This window comes from Thalassophryne amazonica, chromosome 19 (assembly GCF_902500255.1).
Source record: "Thalassophryne amazonica chromosome 19, fThaAma1.1, whole genome shotgun sequence".
NCBI classification, from domain to species: domain Eukaryota; kingdom Metazoa; phylum Chordata; class Actinopteri; order Batrachoidiformes; family Batrachoididae; genus Thalassophryne; species Thalassophryne amazonica.
Window position 1 is genome coordinate 59,572,674 of NC_047121.1, and position 15,256 is coordinate 59,587,929.

Consider the following 15,256-nt stretch of genomic DNA (forward strand, 5'->3'; position numbering starts at 1 on the left):
TGTGGAGGGAAGATTCTAGAAAGGGGGTGTGGCTAGTGGACAAAGAGTAAGCACTGTGAAAGATAGTGAAGGAAGGGGAACACAGAGTGGAGTGATGTAATAGACAAAGACATATGAGCTGGCGGCAAGAGTGTGAGTGAATGGAAACACAAAGCAGACATAAACAAGATGGAAGACAAACACATGGAGCAGGTGTAGTGAAGTGAAGTAACATAAATAACTGGGCATGAGACGAGAAGACTTGATGGGAGGTGCGGAGTGGAAACAAATGGCAAAAGCAGAACAGAGCTACAGTGGGAATCAGGGGCAGAATATAATACAATGACAAACCAGGCATGAACATGAGAACTGAAAGAAAACATCACCAAAACAAAACTAAGCTGGAACAGACTAAGAAACCAAGGTGGCTAAACAAATTTACAAATTGAACAGAGACTGTGAAAACAAAACCTGACACTAGACCAGGGGTGTCCAAACTACGACCCGCGGGCCAACTGCGGCCCGCCGTTCAGTTTTTATTGGCCCGCAGCAAATTCTGAAAATATAATTAAGTATGGCCCGCACAAGAAGCTTGAGGTCAACTTTGTTGCACTTCTCAGTTTCAACACTAGATGGAGCCAGCCGCTGGCTCCATCTAGCCAGCCACAGAAACGAAATTAAGCGAAGAAAACTTTTACAGCACCGAAGAAGAAGAAATGGCAGCACCGAAGAAACGCAAAATATTAAGTGAATGTAGAAGATTTCAAACACGGTGGGAAAACGAGTATTTTTTCAAAGAAATCAACGGAAAGTGTGTCTGTTTGATTTGTAACGAAGATGTTGCTGTGATGAAAGAGTATAATGTCCGTCGGCACTATGAGACCAAACATCAGAGCTACACATCGTACACCGGTGCCGAACGAACACAGAAAGTCAAGCAAATGGCAGCTAGCCTTCAAGCTCAACAGCAGTTTTTTTTTCGTGCTAACAAAATACAGGAAAACGCCACAACAGCAAGTTATGAAGTCGCTAAACTTATTGCCCAGCACGGCAAACCGTTTTCAGACGGTGATTTCATAAAGCAGTGCCTCATCAAAGTCACAGAAATAATGTGCCCAGAAAAAGTGCCGGATTTCAACAATGTGAGCTTATCCAGAAATACAGTGGTGCGGAGAATCGAGGACTTGTCCGCTAACTTGAAACTTCAGCTGAGAGATAAAGCTTGTGCTTTTGATTTTTACTCGATAGCATGCGATGAGAGCACAGATGCCACAGACACCGCGCAACTGTTAATTTTTTTGCGGGGAGTAGATGATCATTTTTGCTGTACAGAGGAGCTGCTTGATATGATGAGCCTAAAAGGCACAACGACAGGAAAAGATATTTTTGAAGCCGTGTCAGAGGCAGTTGAAAAGATGGGGCTTAAATGGGACAAGCTCTGTGGAGTAACAACTGATGGAGCTCCGGCCATGGCGGGTGAGCGCAAAGGAATGGCATCGTTAGTGTGCGCCAAGGTAAAAGAGAGCGGAGGTGAGGCTGTTAGGATGCACTGTATAATCCATCAAGAAGCGCTGTGTGCCAAGACTGTCCAGCTGGGTGATGTGATGAACACTGTTGTAAAAACTGTCAACATAATTCGAGCTAGAGGACTGTACCATAGAGAATTTCAGGCTTTCCTATCTGATGTGGATGCTGAATATGGGGATGTACTCTACCACTCTGATGTGCGCTGGCTCAGCCGCGGCTCTGTGCTGCACCGGTTTTATTCGCTGAGATCAGAAATCGACCAGTTTTTAAAAGAGAAGGGCCAACCTCTTCATGAACTAAGTGACCCTCTGTGGCTGGCAGACCTGGCATTTTTAGTTGATCTTACACATCATCTGAATTCACTGAACAAGAACCTACAAGGCAGAGAACAGCTGGTGCCACACCTGTATGTGCACATGAAAGCCTTCTGCGTAAAGCTCCGCCTGTTTGCGACACAACTACGAGGCTTTAATGCTGCACACTTCCCTGCGCTGTCTGAAATCAAGTCTGCTTTTCCAAAGGCCGACCTTTCTGCTAAAAAGGAGAAATATGTGTCTGTGATTGCATCTCTCATGACAGAATTCAACCAGCGTTTCCAAGATTTTTCTGTCATTGAAAAACAAATCAAGCTGTTCTCAACCCCCTTCCTGGTGGAAGCAGAAGAAGTGGAAGAGAGTCTGCAGTTAGAACTGATTGAAATGCAATGTGATGATTCTCTGAAGAGTCAACATCAGCTTCTCTCCCTCCCTGAATTCTATCAGAGTTTGGATAATGCCAAGTTTCCTCTGATGAGACGCCACGCAAAAAGAATGATAAGCCTGTTCGGCTCAACATACATATGTGAACAAACATTTTCTCTGTTAAATCAGAACAAAAGCAGACTGAGAACCAGAATGACTGATAGCCATCTCTGTGAAGTCCTTCGTGTCTCAACCACCAAACTTTCTCCTGACATGTCAGCCATCCTTCAATCCAAAGGACAGCATCACTGCTCCCACTGAGTGCAATGTTCTTCACGTTATAGGTGAGTTAGAAATACACACAGTATTCATGTGTCAATATGTCACCTAGTGTGTGGCCCGGCCCTTTGTTTATTTTTCTGTATTTGGCCCTCACTAAAAAAAGTTTGGACACCCCTGCACTAGACCTATAACAGAACAGCAAAAATAGGCAGATGAAAACTAAATGAAGACCCATAAAAACACAAACTGATTGAACAAAACCAGAACGGGACTGAAACATGACTGAAGTATAAAAGTAACAAAGAAAGAAAGTAACAAAGCAAAAACAGAACACACGATGAAAATAAACCACTAATACATCAAAGCCGCAGCAGACGGGAAACCATAAAAAGGGGAAAAATAAGGGCTCAGCACCCCGACCTGGCCCAATCCCTGACAGTACCCTCCCCCCACGCGGCTGTCACCGGACGCCCACAACAAAAGAAACCAACACAGGGAGGGAGGCGCGGGAAACCCCAAGGAGGAGGGCAGACAAGGACACGGGAGACAACCAGGAGGACCACAAGGCATGAGACCCCACGGACACGCAACCCCGCGCCCGAACCTGGGGTCAGAGAGCCTCGGGCAGAAACCGGGTTGCACAGCAGCAATAGGAGGACAGACCCAGACCGGAACCAAGTGCCAAAACAGGTCAGGGGACCGGGTCACGATTATGTCAGGAGGACGACCAGGAGGCCCACCACGGTGAACCACAGCTTCCGGAGGCTGACCCATGGGGACGTCGGACTTAAGGGAACATGCAGGGACTGACACTGGCCCGGAACAAGGGACATCACAAACGGGGAGAGCCCGGGCCCTCTGGGCGGAAAGCAGCATCCAGAGAACCCCTACCAACAGACTGAGGAAAATGGCCAAGTGTAAGTCCAAAATCAAATAAGATGGAGAATCATGCACAACCTCCAAAACCAAACTCCAGAGACATTTGAACAAACACGAGAACCAACGGGTCAATAACTCCAATAGAGCTCTTATCAATCCAAGTAGAGCTTCATAGAGAGAAATGAATGGGAGCTGAAAAGAGACACTTGACCATATTCGAGAGGTAACACCAGAGGCCCAGTTGACCCACAAAACTCCCTGTCTCAGAAAATGCAAAAACCTACATTTGCTAGAGGGTCTAAACCCAAAACCGGTCCACACCCCATGAAAAGACTGTGCCGCTGTGTGAGACAAACTCGATTCCCCCAAGTGGTAAACCTCCCTCAGAGGAAATATGCAGAGCCATATGGGGCACAAAATTAACATTAGGTTCATGATCTGCAGAAAAAACAAAAAAGCAACATGGACAACCCCCAGTAGCCTGACTTAATAACCAACTGCAGAGAAGAAATATCACCAGTTACCGGGCCAAGCTTGAGAACCATGCCTCTTAGGAAATGTGACCAGGAAAAATTTAACCTAAACAGATCCAAGGCTGTATTTAAATGGAAAATTTTAGCAGAAAACCTGAACAGGTACTCAACTACTGCAGAAATAGAAATAAGTCCCACCCGGCTAGTATTCACTGGAGAGGACCTGTAGATGGAAGCACGGTTATACCACTGCGTAATACTCATGGTAAATCTTGGCCTCATAAGAAGTATACCTGAAAAACATCTCAGATTCTGACACAGTGTTTGCAGTAGATGTTCCATGATGTTACAAACAAGAAAACAGATTTGCATCAACCAGAAAAAAACTGCGATTTTATGTTCATAAGCTCAGGGAATGTGGTTAGCAGCTCTGGTTCGGCTAAAAAGATCTGGTCGAGTGCCGACAAAATGCTCTGTTTTCCCTGCTTATTTTGACAGTCCTGAAATTCAAAAAATAGGTCTTGTATTTTAAATAAAGATGTAGCCGTGTTCTGTAATGCTACTTGCTCTGACTCAGAATCTTCTTCCTCGTCAACATCTGTCCAGTCTGACTCGTCGTCCTCAGATGGCAGGAAGGCCTCCGGGTGCTTCATCCATTCTGGACGCTTCTGAAGACCAAAAACGTCATCCCGGCCCAGTAGCTCCGGGAAATAATCAAATAGCCATGGATTTGCATTCACCAGATCCCAGGCCTGATCAAGGTAATCAAATTTCTCTACAGGGGTGTAGCAGTCCCGAAAACAGACCAAAAAAAAAAGAAAGGTCAGCAAAAATCCTCTTAATTACCTCAATATCTGGGAGTTCAGCAGCAGGTTCCATAGCAGGAGTGGAGTCTGCGGAGTCCATGTTTTGGCCAGATTGTACTGTCAGGACGGGCGGGAGCCCGTCACCAGGAGCGACTGGACCCGCAATACAGACTCCCAGACTTGACTTGGGTGTAAGAGAAAACGTGGTCTTTATTTCTGGCAAAGGTTCGGTACACATTTGGTCAGACAGAGTGACAGAGGTACAAACAGGATCAGGCTGAGGCGCAGTCAAAAACAAGCAGGGGTCAGAGGCATGAGCAAACACCGACATCTGGGATGAGGCAACAGGCATGGTTGAGGTAACAGAGCAAAGTTCAGTACACAGCAAGACAGAAACAGGACTGTGATGGGCGCTGGAAAGTGTACAAAGACAACAATCTGGCAGTGAACTGTGAGTTTGTGGAGGCTTAAATAACAGGTGGAGTAAATGAAGTGCATATATTAGGTAACTGATTAGGTAACAAGGTGCATGTGTGGAGGGAAGATTCTAGAAAGGGGGTGTGGCTAGTGGACAAAGAGTAAGCACTGTGCAAGATAGTGAAGGAAGGGGAACAGAGTGGAGTGATGTAATAGACAAAGACACATGAGCTGGCGGCAAGAGTGTGAGTGAATGGAAACACAAAGCAGACATAAACAAGATGGAAGACAAAGACATGGAGCAGGTGTAGTGAAGTGAAGTAACATAAATAACTGGGCATGAGATGAGAAGACTTGATGGGAGGTGCGGACTGGAAACAAATGGCAAAAGCAGAACAGAGCTACAGTGGGAATCAGGGGCAGAATATAATACAATGACAAACCAGGCATGAACATGAGAACTGAAATAAAACATCACCAAGAAAAAACTAAACTGGAACAGACTAAGAAACCAAGGTGGTTAAACAAATTTACAAATTGAACAGAGACTGTGAAAACAAAACCTGACACTAGAGAACCACCTATAACAGAACAGCAAAAATAGGCAGATGAAAACTAAATGAAGACCCATAAAAACACAAACTGATTGAACAAAACCAGAATGGGACTGAAACATGACTGAAGTATAAAAGTAACAAAGAAAGAAACTAACAAAGCAAAAATAGAACACACAATGAAAATAAACCACAAATACAATCCCTGACACCCTGCATCAGCTTCAACCCTTCCTCTTGGTGTGGTACAGCTTCCAGGGTGTTCTGCACACTTTGCTTGCCATCATATACATATATATAGTTATAAAGTTTTGTGATATAACAGCTTCATTTAACAAAATGAATCACAGCAGTGAAGTCATTTGTTTGAAGGCTTATGGCTTATGTTTGGTGATGATGACTTATGACTGTGGATTCTAAAGGCCCTTTCACACCTGGCTTGCATACAGTTGCGTTGTGATGCATATGGAGTACGCTGGAAAATTGCGCAGATTTGGCGTAGTCCCTGTGCAGGCTGGTGTATGATGCCGCATGTTTGCGTTTCTGGTCTTGCTTATGCCACGTTCACACCGCACAACACACAACGCCACAAATTTGCGTCTCTCGCCTGGTGATGGAGCTGGGCTTGTCCCAACTTGTCCTCTAACACTCCGAAACGGAGGTGTTCCTTTGTCTCGCTTCATCAGCGAATCGGTCGTGACGCGCGAAGCCTCCGCGCGGCTTTCCATGACAAAATCTCTTATTAAAAGTGAAATCTGCCGGAAAATGGCTGATGTCCAGCTCTTGTGATAACCAGAGAAATTGCACACGACGGTCTCGGCTCCACACAGCGATCCATTTAGAAATGATGTAGTGGTTTCTGCCTCTCGATGGCGGCTCGGAGCTCGGCGCGCTGTGCGCCATTGTGGGCAGTCCTTAAAGCTGTAGTAACACTCCGTATTCTCTGTGAAGCCCGTAAAATTTTCACTGAAAGACTGATAAATTTTTGAATGGTTTCCAGCTGCCTGTCTCTAACAGTTTCTGAAAAAATTCTGATGGAAAAAAAGCCCAAATCATTCCGCCATTTACTCGCAATGAAACAATGATGAGGGGGTGAACCAGTGCTCACTCAAAGCCTGCCCACAGGCGAATGACGCAACTGACAGACACGGAAAAACTCACGCATGCGCACGAAGGTTCAAGCTTGGCTGACATAAAAACATATGAATCAAATCCATATATTTTTTGCATAAAATAAAAAGGTCGGATACTTTTCTCACAGACCTCGTATGTAGCCTTTGCCTCTCACAGTCCACTCCTGCTGACTTTTTGGGGTTTTTTTTTTGGCATCCTTTCCATCCATCCAAAACGCTACATGAAAAGCAAACGGCACTCCTGTTCCCAGACATACAGCAGGACACAAGCTGCTGCCTCATCACGGCTGCGTAGTTACACACACACACACACACACACACACACACACACACACACCACACACACACACACACACACACACACACACACACACACACACACACACACACACACACACACACACACACACACACACACACACACACACACAGAGAGAGAGAGCGAGAGAAAAGCTTGCACGCAGAGGGGAGAGTCTTGGCTCCATGATGCTGCAGACTGCCTGGACATGCAGATGGATTTGATACATTGGAAGAAGTCAGAATACATTATTTTCAGGAGTTAATGGACTTTATTAACGTGCCACAATCATAAGAAGGTGAAAGTGCCACAGAAGAGCTGGCAATTGCGCGTGTTACATCCATGAGGAGTGAGGGTGGACATGTCCTCTCACTGACCATCCATCCGTGAGGAGTTATACTGGACGTGGACATGTCCTCTCGCTGGTGATTGGTCAATGAGCAGGAGTTAATGGACTTTGACTTTATTTAACTTTCCACAATCCTGAGAGAACTTGGAGGTGAAAAAAGCTGTAGCACTGCAGCGACAATGGCGCGCACAATCCGTCTGTGACCAGTGGACGTGGACATGTCCTCTCACTGGTGATTTGTCCATGAGGAGTGCATGTGGACATATCCTCTGAACGTTGAATTTTGGTCCACCTCTTCTTCTTCCGTGGTTTTGAAGCTTCACTGCCAGCAAAGTCCAGCAGGATGGATAAAATCTATCAGTGTGGTACGTACTGACAAAAAACCTAAAAGGATTTTTCGCCCTGGGTTAGGCTTGTGTAGAATTGCGGAGGTTTGGTGTAGCGCAGTGTTGTGTAGATTTACGTACAGTAGCGGAGTGTTGTGTAGACCTGCTTAAAAACAGCATACTTTCTGCGTCCAGTGCTCTACACCAAAAAAATTCACCGTGTTCACACGACACTGCGCTGCCCTATTTATACTTCCACGATGACCATAATAATACAGAACAGCACACTGATGTATTTTAGAGCAACATATGTGTGGAGAATTTTGAAAATTAAAAAATGCAACGTCAGTCACATAACCTTACAAAGTGGGAATGCTTTAATGTCCCAACTTTTTTTTAATGCATTGCAGGCCTTAAACGTAGGAATGGGTGCATATTAACAAAGTATATTAAAACAAAACAACAAAAAAACATGAAATATCTTGGGTTCGTCCTGTCTGCAATAAAAAAGTACTGTAAATGTAAGAATTGCTGTTTTTTTTTTGGTTTTTTTGTATCTTTCATAACATCTGGATCTTTTCTGATTTGGAGTTATAACTATGCGCCACTACGGCAGTGAGTGTGATTAAATGGGAGTTTAATTATTCACAGACTGGCACCTCCCTACCTGGCTGACTTGGTTAACCTCTTAAGCCCTAGAACCTATTCACCAAAATCACATACCCATACATTATGATTTATTTCTCAGCTTGTACAAGGTCAAAAATGCAAACGTTTGGATCAGCTAAAAGACAGTTCTTAGGGGATGTTGTGGATGCAAAAAAAATTGAAAGTAAATAATACTTTGTAGGAGTAAATGAGTTTTTTTTTTCCCAAAAAATGAATGCCAATTCATGTCTTTATTTGCTTGGCATTTCAGCTGTGGTTAGTTGATATGTGGTTGAAGTGGACACTTTTGTAGAGGAGACTTCGCTTGACATTTTGACGTATAATAAGTGTACAGTAGTGTTCAGAATAATAGTAGTGCTATGTGACTAAAAAGATTAATCCAGGTTTTGAGTATTTTTCTTATTGTTACATGGGAAACAAGGTACCAGTAGATTCAGTAGATTTTCACAAATCCAACAAGACCAAGCATTCATGATATGCACACTCTTAAGGCTATGAAATTGTGCTATTAGTAAAAAAAAAAGTAGAAAAGGGGGTGTTCACTATAATAGTAGTGTGGCATTCACTCAGTGAGTTCGTCAGTTTTGTGGAACAAACAGGTGTGAATCAGGTGTCCCCTATGTAAGGATGAAGCCAGCACCTGTTGAACATGCTTTTCTCTTTGAAAGCCTGAGGAAAATGGGACGTTCAAGACATTGTTCAGAAGAACAGCGTAGTTTGATTAAAAAGTTGATTGGAGAGGGGAAAACTTATACGCGGGTGCAAAAAATTATATGCTGTTCATCTACAATGATCTCCAATGCTTTAAAATGGACAAAAAACCAGAGAGGCATGGAAGAAAATGGAAAACAACCATCAAAATGGATAAAAGAATAACCAGAATGGCAAAGGCTCACCCATTGATCAGCTCCAGGATGATCAAAGACAGTCTGGAGTTACCTGTAAGTGCTGTGACAGTTAGAAGACGCCTGTGTGAAGCTAATCCCCTGCAAAGTCCCTCTGTTAAATAAAAGACATGTGCAGAAGAGGTTACAATTTGCCAAAGAACACATCAACTGGCCTAAAGAGAAATGGAGGAATATTTTGTGGACTGATGAGAGTAAAATTGTTCTTTTTGGGTCCAAGGGCCACAGACAGTTTGTGAGACGAACCCCAAACTCTGAATTCAAGCCAGAGTTCACAGTGAAGACAGTGAAGCATGGTGGTGCAAGCATCATGATATGGGCATGTTTATCATACTACGGTGTTGGGCCTATATATTAAAAAATACTTTATATTTATAAATATACGAGGTCTATTAGACAATAAACCAACACTTTAATTTTTTTAACTATATGGATTTGAATGACGTGTGATTCCACCAATCATGCTTGAACCCTCGTGCGCATGCGTGAGTTTTTTTACGCGTGTCGGTGACGTCATTTCCCTGTAGGCAGGCCTTGAGTGAGATGTGGTCCCACCCTCTCGGCTGAATTCCTTTGTTTCACACGCTGCTCCAGACGGTGCGCGTTGCTTTATCAAAATTTTTTCTGGACCTGTGAGGAATATCCGAGTGGATACTATTCGAGAAATTAAGCTGGTTTTCGGTGAAAAGTTTAACGGCTGATGAGAGATTATGGGGTGTTTCTGTTGGTGTAAGGACTTCCCACAGAGCTGGACGTCCTGCAGCGCTTCCAGGCGCCGTCGTTGGCCTGTTTCGACCTGAAAACATCCTAATTTAAGGCTTAATTCACCCAGGACGTCGTGAGAGAACAGAGAAGATTCAGAAGAGGCCGGCATGAGGACTTTATGCGGACATTCCACTGTTTAAGGACATTTTTTAATGAAAGACGTGCGCGCAAATTTGCCGAGTCGTTTCCGTGACGACTCGGCGAATCTGTGTGCGCCGCGACAGGAAAAACACCTCCGTGTTGAAAACCATTTGTAAAATTCAGGCGGCTTTTGATGGCTTTCAACAAGTGAGTAACTGAGAAATTGTTTAACAGCTTGGGCATGTTCCAACTTGCCCGTTAAGGTTTCCAACGGAGGTGTTTTTCCTGTCGCGACCCCCCGCGGTCGGGTCCGGCCCGACATGCGACTCTGCCCGCACGTTCTTTCATTACAAAATGTCCGTTAACAATGGAATGTCCGAATAAACTCCTCATGCCAACTTCTTCTGAAAGTTCTCTGTTCTCTGACGACTTACTGGGTCAACAGAGCCTGAAATGTGGAAGTTTTCAACTTGAAACGGCGAGACGCTGCCGCCTTGAAGCGCAGATCGCCGTCAGGTGCCGTGGGCCGTCCTTACGGCGACACTACCAGACCAAAATCTCTCATCAGCCGTTAAAATTTTTACCGAAAAACAGCTGAATTTATCGAATGGTGTCCACTCAGTTGTGCCTTACAGTTTTGAAAAAATTTTGATCAAACAAAGCAGCAGTCTCTGAGCCATTCCTAAACAATGAAAAAAACGACGAGAGGGTGGCGACTCCTCACTCAAAGACTGCCCACAGGCGAATGACGTAACCGACAGGCGTGAAAAAACTCTCGCATGCCCACGAGGGTTCAAGCATGTCTGATGTAATCACACGCGATTCAAATCCATATGGTTTTTGAAAAAATAATAAGGTCGGATACTTTTCTAACAGACCTCGTATATTATCAAAATACTTGAAGAGGTCATGTTGCCTTATGCTGAAGAGGACATGCCCTTGAAATGGGTGTTTCAACAAGACAATGACCCCAAGCACACGAGTAAATGAGCAAAATCTTGGTTCCAAACCAACAAAATTAATGCCTCGCAGATGTGAAGAAATCATGAAAAACTCTGGTTATACAACTAAATACTAGTTTAGTGATTCACAGGATTGCTAAAAAAGCAGTTTGAACATAATAGTTTTGAGTTTGTTGCATCAACAGCAGATGCTACTATTATTGTGAACACCACCTTTTCTACTTTTTTTTACTAATAGCCAATTTTATAGCCTTAAGAGTGTGCATATCATGAATGCTTGGTCTTGTTGGATTTGTGAGAATTGATTGAATCTACTGGTACCTTGTTTCCCATGTAACAACAAGAAATATACTCAAAACCTGGATTAATCTTTTTAGTCACATAGCTCTACTATTATTCTGAACACTACTGTAGGTTGGTGTCAGCATTTGTTAGTTATGGGGGTTCAAATGTTCCAAAACAGGGCAAGTCCCCAAATTTGGGGACTCTAGGGTTTAAGAGGTTAAGCCTTACGTACCGGCTCGGGCCTTGCGTTCACAGGGTGCAGGACTGCTGCGTGTTCCTCCGGTGAATAAAAAGTCTGCGGGTCACAGAGCACTTTGTTATCGTGCCCAGGCTTTGTGGAATGATCTGCCTGCGCAGATACAGCAGTCGGACTCTGGAGATTTTTAAGTCTGGATAGAAGACCTTTTTTTATTATTAGTATTTTATGATATTGAGTTTTTTTTTTAATTATTTTTACTTTTTTATGTTTATATTCTTTGATTGTGCTTTTTAATGTTTCACTTCATTTTGTTCTGTTTTTCAAGTTGTGTTGTGTGAAGCACCTTGAGGTAACTACATTGTGAATTGGCGCCATATAAATTAATAAATTTGATTTGATCTGTCTGACTGAACTAAATTAAAATCTCTTTTGGCTGCAGTAGCTCTTTTCTCAACACACTGAATCCATTAGCTGTAAGTTACTTCAGGTCATGTTGAGGAACGTGCTATAGCTGTGTGGCTGCATTGCTTTGGGATGACAGTTTAGAACCCTAACGTCTACACCCTCATGTGGTTTAGAGCTGGCTGAATGTGTTTTCAGTAGTGAAACACAGTGCTGTGTTCAACATCCACTTTATCTAAGATTGCATGTATTTGTAAATCAATAATTTAATATCCCAGATTATGATTAATACATTCTGTTAATGTGTCAAAATACTAAAGTGGCTGAAACATTGTGTGATAATTGTAAATAATAATAATAAAAACAAGAGGCAATAATAGGTAAGAAGTTTTTTTAATTAGATTTTTTGGTTGTATTATTGCTCCTCTCTGATGTCTAATCTAAACTTTAGACATACATACACACAGCAGGTCATGCTCTTACTGATACTGATCGATCAAAATGATCTGAATCGGACACACAAAAATGGATCATTGTCTATTTGAGCAGTTTTATTCTTTAGAAGTACAGAACTGACAAGTGGAGGTGAAGGTCTGCATCTCTACCTGCTCCTCGTACACACACACACATATATATATATATATATATATATATATATATATATATATATATATATATACGAGGTCTGTCCGTAAAGTATCGTACCTTTTTATTTTTTTCAAAAACTATATGGATTTCATTCATATGTTTTTACGTCAGACATGCTTGAACCCTCGTGCGCATGCGTGAGTTTTTCCACGCCTGTCGGTGACGTCATTCGCCTGTGAGCACGCCTTGTGGAAGGAGTGGTCCCGCCCCCTCGTCGGATTTTCATTGTCTGGAAATGGCGGCATGAAAAGGACTTTTTTTCCATCAGAATTTTTTCAGAAGCTGTTAGAGACTGGCACCTGGAAACCATTTGAAAAATTTATCTGGCTTTCAGTGACAATTTTACGGGCTTCACAGAGAATAAGGACTTTAACTATAGGTTTAAGGACCCTCTTTTATACTCACTCGACTGGTAAGCACTGAAAGCCAACATAGACATGTCCCAACTTGTCCTCTAACACTCCGAAACGGAGGTGTTCCTTTGTCTCGCTTCATCAGTGAATCGGTCGTGACGCACGAAGCCTCCACGCGGCTTTCCATGACAAAATCTCTTGTTAAAAGTGAAATCTGCTGGAAAATGGCTGATGTCCAGGTCTTGTGATAACCAGAGAAAGAGCACACGACGGCCTCGTATCCACAGAGCCATCAGCTTAGAAATGATCCAGTGGTTTGTGCCGCATCGTCGCAGCTCGCAGCGCGGCGCACCGACCGTCCTTTAAAGGGGTCCTTAAACCTGTAGTTAAAGTCCTTATTCTCTGTGAAGCCCGTAAAATTTTCACTGAAAGCCAGATAAATTTTTCGAATGGTTTCCAGGTGCCAGTCTCTAACAGCTTCTGAAAAAATTCTGATGGGAAAAAAAGTCCTTTTCATTCCGCCATTTCCAGACAATGAAAATCCGACGAGGGGGCGGGACCACTCCTTCCACAAGGCGTGCTCACAGGCGAATGATGTCACCGACAGGCGTGGAAAAACTCACGCATGCGCACGAGGGTTCAAGCATGTCTGACGTAAAAACATATGAATGAAATCCATATAGTTTTTGAAAAAAATAAAAAGGTACGATACTTTACGGACAGACCTCGTATATATATATATATATATATATATATATATATATATATATATATATATATATATATATATATATATATATACACACACGAGGTCTGTCCAAAAAGTATCGGACCTTTTTATTTTTTGCAAAAACCATATGGATTTGAATCACGTGTGATTGCATCAGCCAAGCTTGAACCTTTGTGCGCATGCATGAGTTTTTTCACACCTGTCGGTTGCGTCATTCGCCTGTGAGCAGGCTTTGTGTGAGCAGTGGTCCACCCCTCTCATCAGATTTTTATTGTGAATAAATGTCTGAACGATTTGGAGCTTTGCTGCATCCAATTCTTCCAGAAACTGTGAGAGACCTCCAGCTGGACACCATTCGGAAAATTTAGATGGCTTTCAGCGGCGATTTTATGGGGATTACACAGATTAAGGAGTGCTCCAGCCGGTTTAAAGACTGCCCACAGCGTCTGATAGCGCGGCGCACTCGGAGCACAGATTGACAGGCTGACACCCCGCTGAAACAACCAGATCATTTCCAAAGTGAAGGCTTTGTTGATCTGGAACGTTGTCTGACTTTCACAAAAAAGGCAGGAGGTGTGGACATCAGCACTTTTTTGGCACATTCTACGTTACAGGAGTTTTTTTCATGGAAAGAGAAGCGGAGGATTGCGCCACCGTGCCGCTCATGGCGAGGCACAAAACCACCTCTGTGTTGGTCTCACAGGAAGGCTTTCAGGTGGCTTTCAGACTGCTTCCGGTTGCTTTTCAGTCGTGTGAGTATCCGAGAAATTGTGCATGAGCTGGACATGCCCCAACATGTCCTGTGGGGCTTCATCACTGTGTTGCTTTGCGCCATGTGGCATTACATTCTGCTAGATCCAACATGAATTTAGGACTTTTTTCCTGCCAAATCAACAGTGGTTAAAATATTTTATGACACGTCCCTGATTGTAAATAAAAACATGGCGGAATCAAGTGCAGATCCTCCTCATAAGGTGAGAGGAGAAACTAAGTCTTGGCAGAGGTCTGCACTTTCTAACCATAATCACCCCAACACCCCCACTTCACTTTTAATTTTGTGCAGCCATCACGGAATGTATAAGAAGAAATTTGTGCTCCCATGATGAATGTTCTTATGTTCTTCAATGCCATATACCAACACAGTGCAGAGTAGCTACCTAAACTCTGTGAGTGAGATAGATTGTCATCAGTAGCTTTACATCCTCATTGAGCACAACTTTGGATGCTGTAGCTCCTCTGAAAAAGAGAGCCTTAAATCAGAAGTGCCTGACTCCGTGGTATAACCCACAAACTCGCAGCTTAAAGCAGATAACCCGTAAGCCAGAGAGGAAATGGCATCTCACTAATTTAGAAGATCTTCATTTAGCCTGGAAAAAAGAGTCTGTTGCTCTATAAAAAAGCCCTCCATAAAGCTAGGACATCTTACTATTCATCACTAATTGAAGAAAATAAGAACAACCCCAGGTTTCTTTTCAGCACTGTAGCCAGGCTGACAAAGAGTCAGAGCTCTATTGAGCCGAGTATTCCTTTAACTTTAACTAGTAATGACTTCAT